Here is a 14,271-nt window from a genome sequence, read left to right as displayed (position 1 = left end):
TATCTATCTATCTATCTATCTATCTATCTATCTATCTATCTATCTATGTCTGTATGTATATATGTATGCATGTATGTATGTATATGACCTTTAGTGTTCACATGAGAATGCCATTACTCACATTTAGGGAAATCTAGGCAGGAATTATGTCTGAGCTTTACTTTTGAGATTTCCCCAGAGTAAACATTAGTGTAAATATATAATAAACCAAAGAAATAAGGCAAGCCACAAAGATTAGCTGTAGTTCATGTAAACCCTGAGTTTTGGAAGACCCTGGTTACAGATTATAGTTGTTCCCAGCAGTGAATATTAGATTCCAGGTGTGGTCTGACTGAGGTAGAGTAGATTAGTATTATTATCTTCTTATTTCTATAATTTATAACTTACTTAATACATCCAAGACCATATTAGCTTTTGTTTATTTTGGGTTGTTTTTTTGACTGTCATATTACACTTAACTCCTATTAAGCTTGTACTTTATCATATTCATATATATTAACTAATACCCCAAGTTGGTTTTTATACCAACTTCTTTCCATTTTGTACTTGTCAAGTCAATATTTTTGAATCTAAGTGTAAAGCTTTGTATTTATCTGTACTAGATTTCATCTTGCTAAATTCAGACCAGTGTACCTGCATGCCTACATCTTTCTGATTCTTGACTCCATTATTCAGTGTGCTAATTCCCCTCCCAGTTTGGTGGGATATTTTTTTTAATATTTCTTAACTCTTCTAGCATAGTATCATACATGTATCTTTTCTTGTTTAATACTGTTATATTCAATTCAACAAACATTTAAGCACATACTATGTTTAAGTTCAAAGAAAAGTGCTGTGTTAGGTGTTGGGGATGCCAATGTCATTCCTTGTCCTTAAGGAAGATACAATCCAATATGCAAATATAAAAGCTACCCAAAAAATACATATGATGCAACATAGAGTATGATAAAGGAAATAGAAAGATTCATATTTTAAAAATCCAGAATTTAGGAAAATTTAAAGAAAGAGAGCTAGGAAAAGAGACAGAGACAGAGACAGAGAGACAGAGAGAGAGAGAGAGAGATTACATTCAATGTTCTCTGAACTGAATTTTGAAGGAAGAGAATGAACTCTATACACTGAGATGTGGACCACATTTTTTAGGAATGATGTTGCTGATAGAGAATAAACCAACTATTCTCTCTCTATCGTATTTTGTTTCATCCTCGGATTATCCTTCATAACAGACCTTCACATTGTTTGATGATGTGCTGAGGGTACCACACTCCCAACAATAGCAACAAAAAACATACTTTCTTTTTGCCCTTCAGGTCTCTGAAGTTTACATGCCAGGGATTTGCATCAACATATCATTGTGCTGAGCTTACCAGGGAAGTAATTTTTTCTAACAGAACAATTTCTGAAAATCAGGATTGAAATACCAGTTTGCTCATTGTAATATGATGGAATTTCCTTTTCTCTTCCTCTGATTGGCACTGTTGCAGGGAGGAAAATGAGATTACCTCAGAAGCTTTCCCTGAATCACTCTTAGGCTTAATGCTACCTGTTATTATATAGAAACTCACTAGATTGGAAAAAGTAGGTCCTCCAGGTCAGCCTTGGATTTCAAGGTGTATAGATAGAACCTCACACTCTGCTGATTTTATTACAGGATTTACTGAATATATTGGAGATTAAGGATACTTGAGGGTACAGGTACCCTAATTGCTTCACTGCTACACTGACTTAACAATTTTCATAATAGCTGGCACTTATATAATACTTTAAAGTTTGCAAATCACTTTACACATCATTGGATGCCCACAACAGTCCTGTGAGGTAGGTGCTACTCCCATCCCCATTTTGCAGAAAAGGAAACTGAGGCACAGAGAGGTTAAATAATTTGTCTAGGGTCACACAGGACTAAATGCCTGAGTTATTTGGATTTTAAAAGATAATCCTGGCCAAAAGACAAGCCTAGACAACGAGCCTTGTCTACCACATTGTAGGATCACTTTAAATGATCCAGGAAGGTTGAGGTCTGTGGGATTTTATACTGTGATAGACAAAAGGGAATGGCAAATGCGCCAATCCTGGGTAAACAGACCTCATCCACTTTCTGAAGCCCCAATCACGAGGAAGTCAGATAGAAGGAACACTGGCATTGTTAGAATTCCTTTGGTGTCTGGGGCTGCATTTAGCAATCTGGTGAGTTATTCTTGCTTGTTTTCCCGTACATGTCCTTCCTCTTGCCTCTGGAGGAAGGGACCTGAAACAGAATAGATATTAGCTGGGTTAATATCTTATGGAGAATGAAAAGAGAAATGTTTATTTGTGTGCTTATGTATATAGGCATCCAAGTATCTAAACATATACAGCATGAGTTTTGCATATTGAGTTTTTTAAGGTTTTTTTTTCCCACCTTCATTTATACATTTACATGATTATATTCTATAAAAGAAAAGTTTGCTTTTTTGGCAATTGTAATCCCTGCTCTGAGTAGGTATTGCAAATGCTATTAAATTGTTATTTAGTGATGGAAAAGACTTAGGATCAAATATCAGATAAAGATACCAACAAATCAATCATGTTTTTTTCCTCTAAAATCAATCCTTTTGGGGGAAAAAAGAGAATAAAGAAAACATGCACCCTCTGTACCTGTCCTTTAAGTGTAATTATTCTGGGCCAGAGACTAAGAACCAAGTTTTCATTGAAAAGAACCATTCTGGAGTTGTAATTATTCTGCTAGAACAGTATTGAAAATGATTCCTGAGAATTCCAGTGGGGTATTATTTGTTTTTCAAAATGGGATATAATTTACCACAAATTCTCTGAAGTGACTATATGCGCTGACTCACACGTTTCCCATTAAGGTGCAAAGCTTACCGTTCATCAAAGTCCGTTCAACAACATATTTCCCATAATGGCAAGTACACGCTTCTTCTCGGTCTATTTCTGCTACCCCATTTCTCTTTCTGGTTCTCTCTTGTACAAAGACAGTTGAGTGTGAGTGTAAGCTCTCTCTGTGCCAGCTGACAGCTTCCTTCTGGCTTAACTTTGTAAGCTCAGTGCAAAGCAGGTACTCATCTGTCCGTATCTTCTCAGTTTACTGATGTGTGCTGAGTACAAATATACAAAATGGGAATTATAATACCGTCAGCTGAGAGAGAGAGTTTAAGGTGCAGTGCTTTGGAAAATGGAATTCTAAATGATGACTTTAATTTTCAAACTTTCCAAATCTGTCCTTCCTGTTTTATACTGTTTAAAATTTAGAAGAGCACCAACTCCTCCATGTTATTGTTCCTATAATTAATGAGTAGTCTGCTACAGTATTAATTTGAATGAAAAGTATGCAATTTGACTGATAGCACTGGTTGATTTGAAGGGATTAATATTGCTTGATACTGTGCATGCAGAACAAGTCCAGATGTGGAAGCCTGGAGGGGAGCAGCCTGGAAAGAAAATAATAATAATAATAAAGTTTGACAATATAATTACATTCTGGAAACTAAGGCATACTAATCAGTCTTAATCATTTTTTTGCAACAAATTTACTGCTACCTAGCAAAATCCACCAAAATTTGAATTAAAAGGCAATAAAAGCATAATGGAGTATAAACAAACCAGAAGATTATTCCTATACTAAACTTTCTAATCTGACACCTCACCCAAATATAGTCTGTCTACCCATTGGGCCTCAGTTACCCTAAAAAGTCACCAACACATAGAAATCTGGTAGCAGCTACCTGATGTATAGATGTAGATTAAAATTTCCCTAATATTTTGGTTATAGAAGCATCATAATTTGTATAGGAATATATGTGTATATATGTATATACATATACAATCATACATATATACTATAGATACATATTAAATGTATGCACACACCTGTATATATAAATATACGATAACTACCTATTATATTTACATGTGTAAATATATACATGTACTATAGATATGTATTATATACATACATGTATCTACATACATAATGTATGTGTGCATGCACATATACAATTTAGAGGTATATTACTGGCCAAAGGAAAAGTATGATTTTTTTAGGTTTTATAGGTTACATATGTGCATATCAATTATTTATTTTTACATATTATGTCTATGATACATTGACATAACAAACTGTAATATATCATTATCTTAGATGTTAGAATAGGGTATTCCTAGAATAACTCTCTGGATTATCGAAGACTATATCAGTGATGCTCAAGAACCAACTAGTTCTACTAATAGGGAAAGAATGTAGGTCCAGGACCACAAAGGATTTGTACTGAAGCATTTACTCTTTTCTGACTAATAATTCATGATTTGAAAGCATTTTTTTCTTCCAGGAATGGGAAGAAAAAATAGACATGATGAAGGCACAGATGGATAAAAGCATAATAAATATACATGTTTGCAAATAAAGCTGGGAGGGATATTTAAAGTATTGGATAATGGAATGGGGATCCAAAAAGATTTTAATAGTATGGAAAAAATGTCAAAATTGAAGAAGGTAATGTAAAAGCCTATCTATACTTGGGGATTGAAAAATGGATTGCAGAGTGCAAGAGGGAGAAGAAGTGTCATTGACAAGAGTTCATGTGAAAAAAAAAGACTTTTAGTGGCAGTATAATGAGTTAACTGTGTGACTTGGTAGCCAAAAAAAGCCGATGTGATTTCAAGCTGCATTAACAGAAGACCAAGAGGCAGCACAGTGGTACAGTGAGGAGACAGCCTGAACATCTGATTCTGGTTTCTCCTCATCTGACACAGACTATCTTGTGACCCTGAAGTTTCATGGAACTTGCAAACTCCCAAAGATTCCCAGTTGACTAGCTGCTAATCTGCTTTGGCAGACGAAGTCCCATCACTTTTGAGTTCCCTGCACCAACAAAAGCAGGATCACAACCAAAAACAAACCAGAAGTACAGAATACACAAAAAGGGGGCATTGCGGTCCTCTGCTCTAGGCAGGCCATACAAATATGCACATGCATTTGGAGCCATACATTGTGGAAGGACATTGATGAATTGTAATGAGATGACTAGCATAATGAGTGCAATGGAGACTGCACATGTCTTGTTGCACAGACAACTTTGCTGATTTCAGAAAGGTTTAGTACCATATTGTCTAGCCACTGAATGATGCATCTTTTCCCCTAGTGACAACAGCTCATGACCATTATCTCCCAAAGTGTGAAGGTGTCTATGGTCAGAAACAGTTGAGGGATTGCACTGTCAAGGGCCAGTTTCTGACCCGGTTCATGCATGGGAATTTCTCCCAAGCCAGCTCCCCATGAAAGCTATATTATGTCTTAAGATTGGCTCACCATCTCTTCCTGACTTTCAGGAGTTTAGGATGTGATAACCAAGCAGTGACCCAGACATTGATGCATGCAGGGGAACAAGGACATTAAAACATACAGATGCATGTAAATGAACAAGGACATTAAACATTCTCTCATGGGAACCTAAGATATAATGACTTTTCATTTATTATATAAACCCTGCTCTCTGATCAATAAATTGGAACTGCAATGACAGAACCCACCTGGCTCATATCTAATCATTCCACACTCTTCCATTCAACCTGTGCCCTTTGATGCAGGAATCATTGGAAGAACACATGACATCAGAACAATGATGCATTAAGCTAAAGATATCAAAACGCTTTTTATTTAGCTTTGCTTTCTCCAAACTCTTCCAACTTCTCTATTTTCATCAAGGTACCACCATCCTTCTAGTGTCCCATGTTCATAGGGATTATTCTTAGCTTCAGTCCCTTATCAAGTTTTGGATGCCTCTTGGATGTTCTGAACTAGATATCCTGAAAACATTACACACTCAACATAACTAAAACCAAACTCATCACTTTTCCCTCAAACCCTCCCCAATTCCATACTTGGCCTTTCTGTAGAAGATATGACCATTCTTCTAGTATCATCATAACCTCAGAATTATCCTTCACTTTTCACTCATCCTCATCCCACATACCATTTAGTGACTAAATCTTGTGGTTTCTATCTCTACAACATAAATTCCTTCCAGAACCTCTATTTTGAGTAGGTGCTTAGGTCATTTATTCTTTACTTCTAGCTACACTTCCAAGTCTCTGTACTTTACTTTCAAACCTTTGCAGTTTTCTCATCCTGGAAGATCCTTCCATCTCTGCAGTCTTCTTACCCTGCAAGAATCCACCACCTTAATGCCTGTCTCCTCTCATTGGTGAGTTCCTCCATTTTGAGGAAGTGTCTGGTCCAATCATTTTTAGCATCCTTTTCATGTATTATTTTCTTTCCTTAGAATGCAAACTTCGTGAGGTCAAGGGCTGTTTTTGCTCCCAGTGTTTAGCACAATGCTTGACACATACCAAAAAATGCCTTTTGACTCTACTTGACAACATTGCTTGGATGCGAGTTCTTTTCTTTGCTTACACAGCTACCACCTTAGTTCAGTCTCTCATCATAGCTCACCTGGGTTATTACAACATCCTCCTAATCGGTTTCCCTATTTCAAGTCTCTCCCCATTCTAGTCCATCCCATACCTTGTTGCCAAAGTGATTTTCCATAAATTCAAATCTGATCAATCTCTACTTAGTCAACTTCAATGTCTCCTATTGTCTGTAGAAATAAATGTAAACTCTTCTGTTTAGCTTTTAAAGTCCTTCACTTCCTGGGTCCAACCTTTCTTCCTAGTCTCTAGACAGCACCCTATCTCCTATATGCTGCGATCCAACCAAAAAACCTTCTCTCTCTTCCTCTCACACAGCCATTTATCTCCCTTTCTCTATGACTGGCCATCCCCTATGCCTGGAATGCATTCCCATCTCACTTCTGCCTCATAGAATCTCTTCTTCTAAGATACAGCTCAAATATCACCTTTTATAGGAAGCCTTTCTTCATCCTCCAACTGCTCATGCTTCCCCTCCCAAACTATCCTGCATTGAACTAATTTGTATTTCTTGATCTCTAGATTTGTTTGGTACATACCTATGTATGTACTTCTCTCTCCCATAGGCTCCTTAGGAGGAAGGATTGTGTCATTCACTATATTTGTATCCTCTGTGCCCCACAAGGCCAGGTACACAACAGGCTGCTTGTCGATTGTTTGACTCGATGCAAATGCCATTGTATTTATTTTTTTCTGTTAGAAGGTTAAAGCCCAGTAACCTTTTCTATTCTTTATTTAGAAACAATAGGTAGAAACATAACTGAACATGACTAATTACTTGTGGAAATTTTGATTATAAAATTTACAAAAAACCCATGTCATTCACGGATATGGTTTAACCTACATAGATTCTAGGATCTGTCCACCCACACATGTAGCTTTAGGTTCTTAAGACTGAGCCATGAACCATGCACAATTAGATAATTTATTCTACCTCCCCTCCCCCTCCCCCCAAATGATTACCAGGAATTGGTCAGATAATGGCTTCCATTTATCATTTCATTCATTCATTCATTCATTCATTCATTCATTCATTCATTCATTCATTCATTACTATACTCAAAGTACTCTGCTAGGCTGTTCACTTTGGGGAAAATGGGCCTTTATCTGACACGGGGAAGTATTAAAAACAATATTATTTGTTCAACCTTAGTAATAGCTCTCATTATGTCCAAAGAGCCTAGGATCATAGATGTTAGAGCAGTATGTGTGTGTGTGTGTGTGTGTATGGGAGGGTGGGGTTAGTGGAGGGGTAGGGGAGGGGAGAGGATGACATTCAAATTTAATCTCCTCATTTTACATATGAAGAGAGTGGGTCCAATTTCTCTGACTCCTAATTCTTTTTTCTTTCCAGAATGCTGGTTTATGAAACACATTTCCTAAATAAACTGCAGAAAAGGTATACTCAGAGATTAAATTGGTTTCTAACGAAATGATACTTTTGGCAATTGATAATTCTCACGGAGCTTTCATTCTGCTCTTAGTACATTTTGCTTTCATCTGTTTGGCGTGTTTGCAGGTGCCTAGTATAGTGCATTTCCCAAGTGAAGGGTGCAGAATTGCATAAACCCAAGACTTTTTAAAATGATAGAAATTAGCAATGACTATTTACACCTGCAATATATTATTAGGAAAAAGCAGGGGTGGAAGAATCATTTCCTTCCGGCCAACTTTTCCTCTTCTATTTCTTAACGTAGCTTTGAGACCTTTAGCCCCATCCTTTCCAGACTAAGAATTAGAGTGGTTATTTATTTATTTTTTCAAAAGTGCATCTCACTCTGAAAGCACAGCTGAAATAATTCAGGGCATCTATACTCAGGAGTGTCAGGGAAAGAAATGTTTTATACTAGGAAATATGAAAAGTTCACTAAATTGGTGATGTGTATTACCAGGAAGTTTTCTCTTTCTCTCTGAAAAATTACTTCAGTTAAAAGAGAACTGACTGCTCCACAATTTCAGTTGCACTTTAGGGTAAGAGAAAAAAAAAACAACTCCACAAAGATTTGAAAAGCAAGTGTGCGAGTGATTCTTTTTTTTACATATGACGATAATAGTGCTAAGTAAGAGTTTTACTTCTTCAGTCATTTTTCAGGAATAATAAAAAAATGCTTTAAAGGTTTCACGAGTGAATTTGAAAGACTCTTAAATAAACTCTTCCCTTATTGGTAGAAACCCCTGCTGAAGTAATGCTTTTCATGAGAGACTGGTGGATTTGGCCACATTGTGTTCTCTGCAAATGTCTTTAACAGTTTCTGAAAGTTTAGGGTTTGGGAAAGCTGTGGAATTGCATTTGCCAACTGTTCTGTATTAATTTTTTAAATCTATCATTCCTCCCTATATTATACTTTATATAATACTAGCTGTATGATATAAAGGGACTTTGAATGTATAATTACATCTTTTTGTCTTTTTCTCCCCTATTCCCTTACAGTTTCTATAAAATTCAGCTACTTTCTTAATTTCGATCCACTTTCCCTCCTGGTTTCACTCTCCACAATGGCATAAAGCTCCCCAGCGGGCAGGATATATAAATTTCAGCTCTTGCTTCCAAAGCAGGAAATTGACTTCTCAGGTTTAGGCTTTGCCTTTTTCCCCCCTCAAAAACAAGAAATCATGTTTCATCATTGGTGAATGGAATGCCAATCCCTAAACACCTGAGTTCTCTTGAATTCAAATCTGGGAAAAAATTCTAAATTTAAAAGCATTTTAAAAAAGATCTCTTGAGGGCAGAACCTGAAGAAAGGCCATTCTGCTCTCAAACCATGTCTACTTACCTTTTGAAAGTTATACTTATAGGAAGAATAAGCCCCTAAGACAGAGATTTTGGATCTAGAAATTGAAGGGACATCAAAGGGGTTTATAGTCTAAACTCCTCATTTTTCAGTTCAGGAAACTGAGGCTCACAGAGGTTTGAACCCAGATCCTTTGACTTTAGAGTTAGTACCCTTTCCTCTGTACTACATTTGAAAGCAGTCTATATTAAGAAAGAAGTTCTTTGTTAGTGGTAGAACCAGAATAGATTTTAAAGTAAAGGCAGTTTCAGAGAGGCATTTTAGAGACAAGGCGGGGGTGTCCATTGAGAATGACATAACCTTGGGGTGTCCAGGTGGCGTAGTGAGTAAGAGCACTGGCTCCAGAGTCAGGAGACCTGGGATCGGTTCTGTCCTCAGATACTTCACACCCAAACACCCACAAAAAAAAAAAAACAAAACTGGCCGTGTAAACTTGAGCAAGTTACTTAACCCCAATTGCTTAAAAAAAAAAAGAGAGAAAATGACAGAACCATATTCTTTTCTCAGTCCAAGAATATTGCTTTTTAAAATGGGTAAAATCACAAAGTCATAGTTGACATTCCTTTTGTTGTTTAATCGTGTCTGGCTCTTCATGGTTCCATCTGGGGTTTTCTTGGCAAAGATACTAGAATGGTTTGCCATTGCCACCTCCAAATCATTTTACCGATGAAGAAACTGAGGCAAACAGGGTTAAATGACTTGCCCAGGGTCACACAGCTAGCAAAGTGTCTGAGACCAGATTTGAAGTCAGGAAGAGGAGTCTTTCTGACTCCAGGTCTGGCTCTCTATCCACTGAGTCAACAAACTGCTCAACAGTCCTTAGAGATCACCTAATCCAATCCCTTCATTTTTAAGAGGATGAAACTCAGAAAGATAGAGTACTTTGCTGAGGGTCACATAAGCAGTAAGTAGAAAAACCAGAATTTGAACCCAGATCTGAGACCCAGACTCCAATTTCAGCCCACTTTTCAGGACTGAACAGAGTATGAAAAAATAGGAAAGTGCTTTGAATACTTTAGAATGCTATGCAAATATCAGGCAGTAACAGGGCAACTAAACTCTACTGTTGGTTTAAAACACCCACTAAGTTCTCAATATGATTTTATCTCCTTGGGAAGCTTGGTATGATGCTGTATAGTGCTATCAAACACTCAACCCACCGACCACATGTGAACAGCAACACCAAATCAGGTTAAAATATAATCGGGACATGTTTAACAATATAAATAAAAGTACACTCAAACATAGGTAACATTACATTTTAAAACTAAATCAATATGTGCTCCCCCCCAAGATATTCTTACATTCAGATTAATGGCCTGTTGAGTTTGATATCAATGGTGTCAGAAAAAAGTGTTGGATAGAGAATCAGAGGATTTGCATTCACATTCTGTCTCTGTTACTTGCTACACCCTACCTATGAACTGTGGTGGGTCGACGAACCTCTCTGGGCCTGTTTCCTTATCTGTAAAATAAGGAGTTGAACTGTATATATAGCCTTGAAAATATTGCTATGAGCCTACTTTAAGCCTCTCTGTCAGCTCAGGTGACAGCCATCTCATCCATAATTTAGCAGATACATCTTAGGGAGCTGAGGTCCATAGAGTCATACAGGGAGTATCAGTCAGATGCAGCATGTGAAGCCAGGTTTTCCTGAGTCCAAGTCAAGCACTCTATCCCCTGCCCCACAATGCCTCTCAGATATTCTAAGAATATTTGTTACATGAATAAAGAATGATGGTTGGCCACAATTGTATATACCTTTTCCAAGAGGGTTGGTGGTTTTTTAATAGGATGGAATGACCTCTTCTCCTTTTATTCCACCACACTCCTCCCTCCTCTCTCAAGAAGCCACCTTTATCCCTTGATCATACCTTGATCAAGGTTACATCTTTGCCTTCCGTTGGACAGAGGGCTCAGCTGGTGGCATTTCTAACTTATTTTTTTTTAAAGCAATCGGGGTTAAGTAACTTGCTCAAGGTTACACGGCCAGTTATTTCTGGGTGTGGTGCTGAGTATCTGAGCCCACATTTGATCCCTAGGTCATCCCGACACTGGAGCCGGTGCTCTTACTCGCTGAGCCACCTGGCCGCCGGCATTTCTAACTTTCTGTGAGAATATGCACAAATCCACAAGAGTGAAAGAGAATGTTTTCACACTTGAAATCAAACACACAGGGGCTTGCCAGTGAGCAAACATGGAAGGGTTTGTAGACATCCCTCTGACCTTGTGTAATAACTTTGGACATAATGCTTTCATTTACAGTTACTGTTGTGTGGAGTCGAGAGCACGCTGGGAGTTAACCTGAAGGACAATGTAAAGAGGAGTGTATATTCTTCCAAGGCACTCATAGCTGTCATTTCCCTTCTTGAGAGTTATGAATGGAGGTATTGTTGCAAACAGCTGTACCATGAAGACATTCAAGCCAGTTATTACTGCCTGTGGTGTCTACACTCAAAATGTTGCAAACACTGAAATTACAATTTACAGAAGTGAAAAATGGAGCTTCTCTGAGATCATGTTGCCTGTCTCATTCTGGTTATCATTTTGGGGGACAGATTCCTCAGTGACAATGGTTCTAAATCTCAGGGCTTACATTTCCAATTAGTGTGAAAGGTACTGCCAAGGCATATCATGGGATTTTCAAATGTATGACATGTCCTAAAAACACCATTTCAAAAAGCAATGCAGTAGCATTAATGTTATATTTCTATTATAGCAATTATAATCTCTTTTGGATGTCAGTAATATTGTTTTAAATATATATTCAGTGGAATACTAGCTGAAGTTCAGAAAAATCAAAGTGATTTATAAACTTGAAGTGCTTATTTTTTAATGGATTTTTTACATGTCAGTAAAGTTGTGTGCTTGTTACCCACTGATAATACCAATTGAAAACTACAAAATTAGCCCTGGGCAGTGGAGAGAATGTTGACCTGGATTCAGGAGACCCAGGTTGAAATTCTTTGACCCCTCTTAGCCTCAATTCTTCATCTGAAAAATGAGGAAGTTGGATCTCAAATGGCCTTCGAGGTTCCTTTCTAGCTCTAGACCAATGATATTATACAATTTGAACATCTGTATAATTTGAACATCTGTGAACACCCCCTTAGGTAAAATTCCCTAAAAACCCTAGATCTGTCTTTGTGAGTTTCTGTGGCACAAAAAACAATAAAACAAAGTCCATAGTATGATGGCCAACATTTTGATGATGGATGGAACTCTCCAGTCTTCCACTGGTATAGTGCTACCTCTATGGATTTAATTTATAGCCCCTCCACATCTTGGATCTTCCTGAGCAGCTTTTCCCAAAAAATTCACCAGTTGATGGTCAAATATTTGGGGAAGAACCATGTATGTAGTAGTTTGATAGACTAGTCCTTGGAAGACATAATCCATTGTACCGTCCATTGCTGGGTGTTAGAGGCATGGCTCTAACTTCAACATTCTTTTAGATCAGATTCACTGTTGGGATGAAATGAGAGTTGTGAGTGTGTCATTGAACAGTTAACAAAAGAAAGTTTGCTTTGCCCTACCATAGCAGAGATAACAATAAGGACAATAATAATAAATAATAAATAAATAATAAAAGATAATGTATTTAGCCTTTCTGGACTTGCCCTTATTTTTATATGGAAAGTAGTCTGGTACTCAGTTCAAGGTTAGTCACATGGGCTTCTGAAGTCCACCAATTCTGAGGGGCCTAGGCTTCATGGGACTGGAACTTTTAATGCTCATAGGTTACCAGGAACTGTGAAAGGGAAGATGGAGCCAATCAAGATCCATAGATGCCTTTGACTCCTTTTGGTAGGTGGGTAAGGAAGCCAGAGTTAGTCATATAGACCAATGGGTTCCCAAGGGCAACTTTGTCTTCTTTTAGGTAATAACTCTCCATGTTGTAGGTTGGAGTAAAGAAGCTGAGTTAGGGAAATGCTGGTCCTATCACATTGGGCTCCTACCTAAAACTTTTCCGACTAAGTGGGAGAGATCTACCAGAGCTCATGTTCATAGCCTTTGAGAATTTTGGGTCAGCTCCATATCATGATGAAAATAGGGGATAGGATGTGAGACCAGGAATCTAGGTGGTATAGAAGATAGGTCCCTGGACTTGAAATCCAGAAAACCTGAGTTGGAATTCTGTCTCAAAATTTACTAGCTGTGTGGACCTTAGCAAAATAATCTCTTAACCTCAGTTTCCTCATCTGTAAAATGGGGGTAACAATAGCATCTATCTCACAGCATTGAGATAATCTCTGTAAATTACTATGCAAATCTTCAAGAATGACAAAAATGCTGTTATTAAATGATGAGTCTGAACTTTATTTGGCAGGTGATGAGGATCAATCCATCAAAGGTTTCTAAGCAGGGACAGGATGGGATCAGAGCTATTTGAGAAGCATAGAACTGTCCACAGAAAGATTCTATTCATCTTAAATTTAAGTCTTATCTCTCTCCACCAAACTTCTTTAAGATCTTTAATGCTGAGACCTTTAGATGGAAGCAATATAGCTTATTGCCACCCAGCATGCCCCTTTATACTGCTTTTGGAATTCCCCTCTGTAATGTAATGCCAAGGAAAGGCAACTTCCCAGGTTCAAAATACCAGCATAGGTGCTCTCTATTTTATTCAGTGACAAACCAAGAACAGAGAAGATCAAAACATGACATCATTCAAAATACAGCATTTACTAAGTGTGATTAAATAATCTCCAAGTACTACCCCACCCCAGGACCTTCCAATCATTCAATCAATTGCAAAGTCCCTGTTCTAAATACTTCTCCACCCCTAGGCTATACCTTAATTAAGTCCACCACAAAGCCCCTCTTCTCAAATGGAGATTAGTTTCCAAACATAGGTAAAGTACCTTCATTTGTCAATCACAGAGCACAATAAGGTCAAAAGTTCCCCACCCCTGGATCACAATTGAATCTACCCCAGAGTTACATCAAGTTTAAACACAGCACTTAATACCCAAATGGAGGTCTTTTCTTCATCTTGACACGAGGCAAGTTCTCAGCAATCTTAGTTCCTGGGGAGACAAGGCTTAGC

This window comes from Petaurus breviceps, unplaced genomic scaffold (genome assembly GCF_028583685.1).
Source record: "Petaurus breviceps papuanus isolate PSGF00001 unplaced genomic scaffold, PetGlider_PUasm1.0 126, whole genome shotgun sequence".
NCBI classification, from domain to species: Eukaryota; Metazoa; Chordata; class Mammalia; order Diprotodontia; family Petauridae; genus Petaurus; species Petaurus breviceps.
This window is presented reverse-complemented; position numbering follows the sequence as displayed.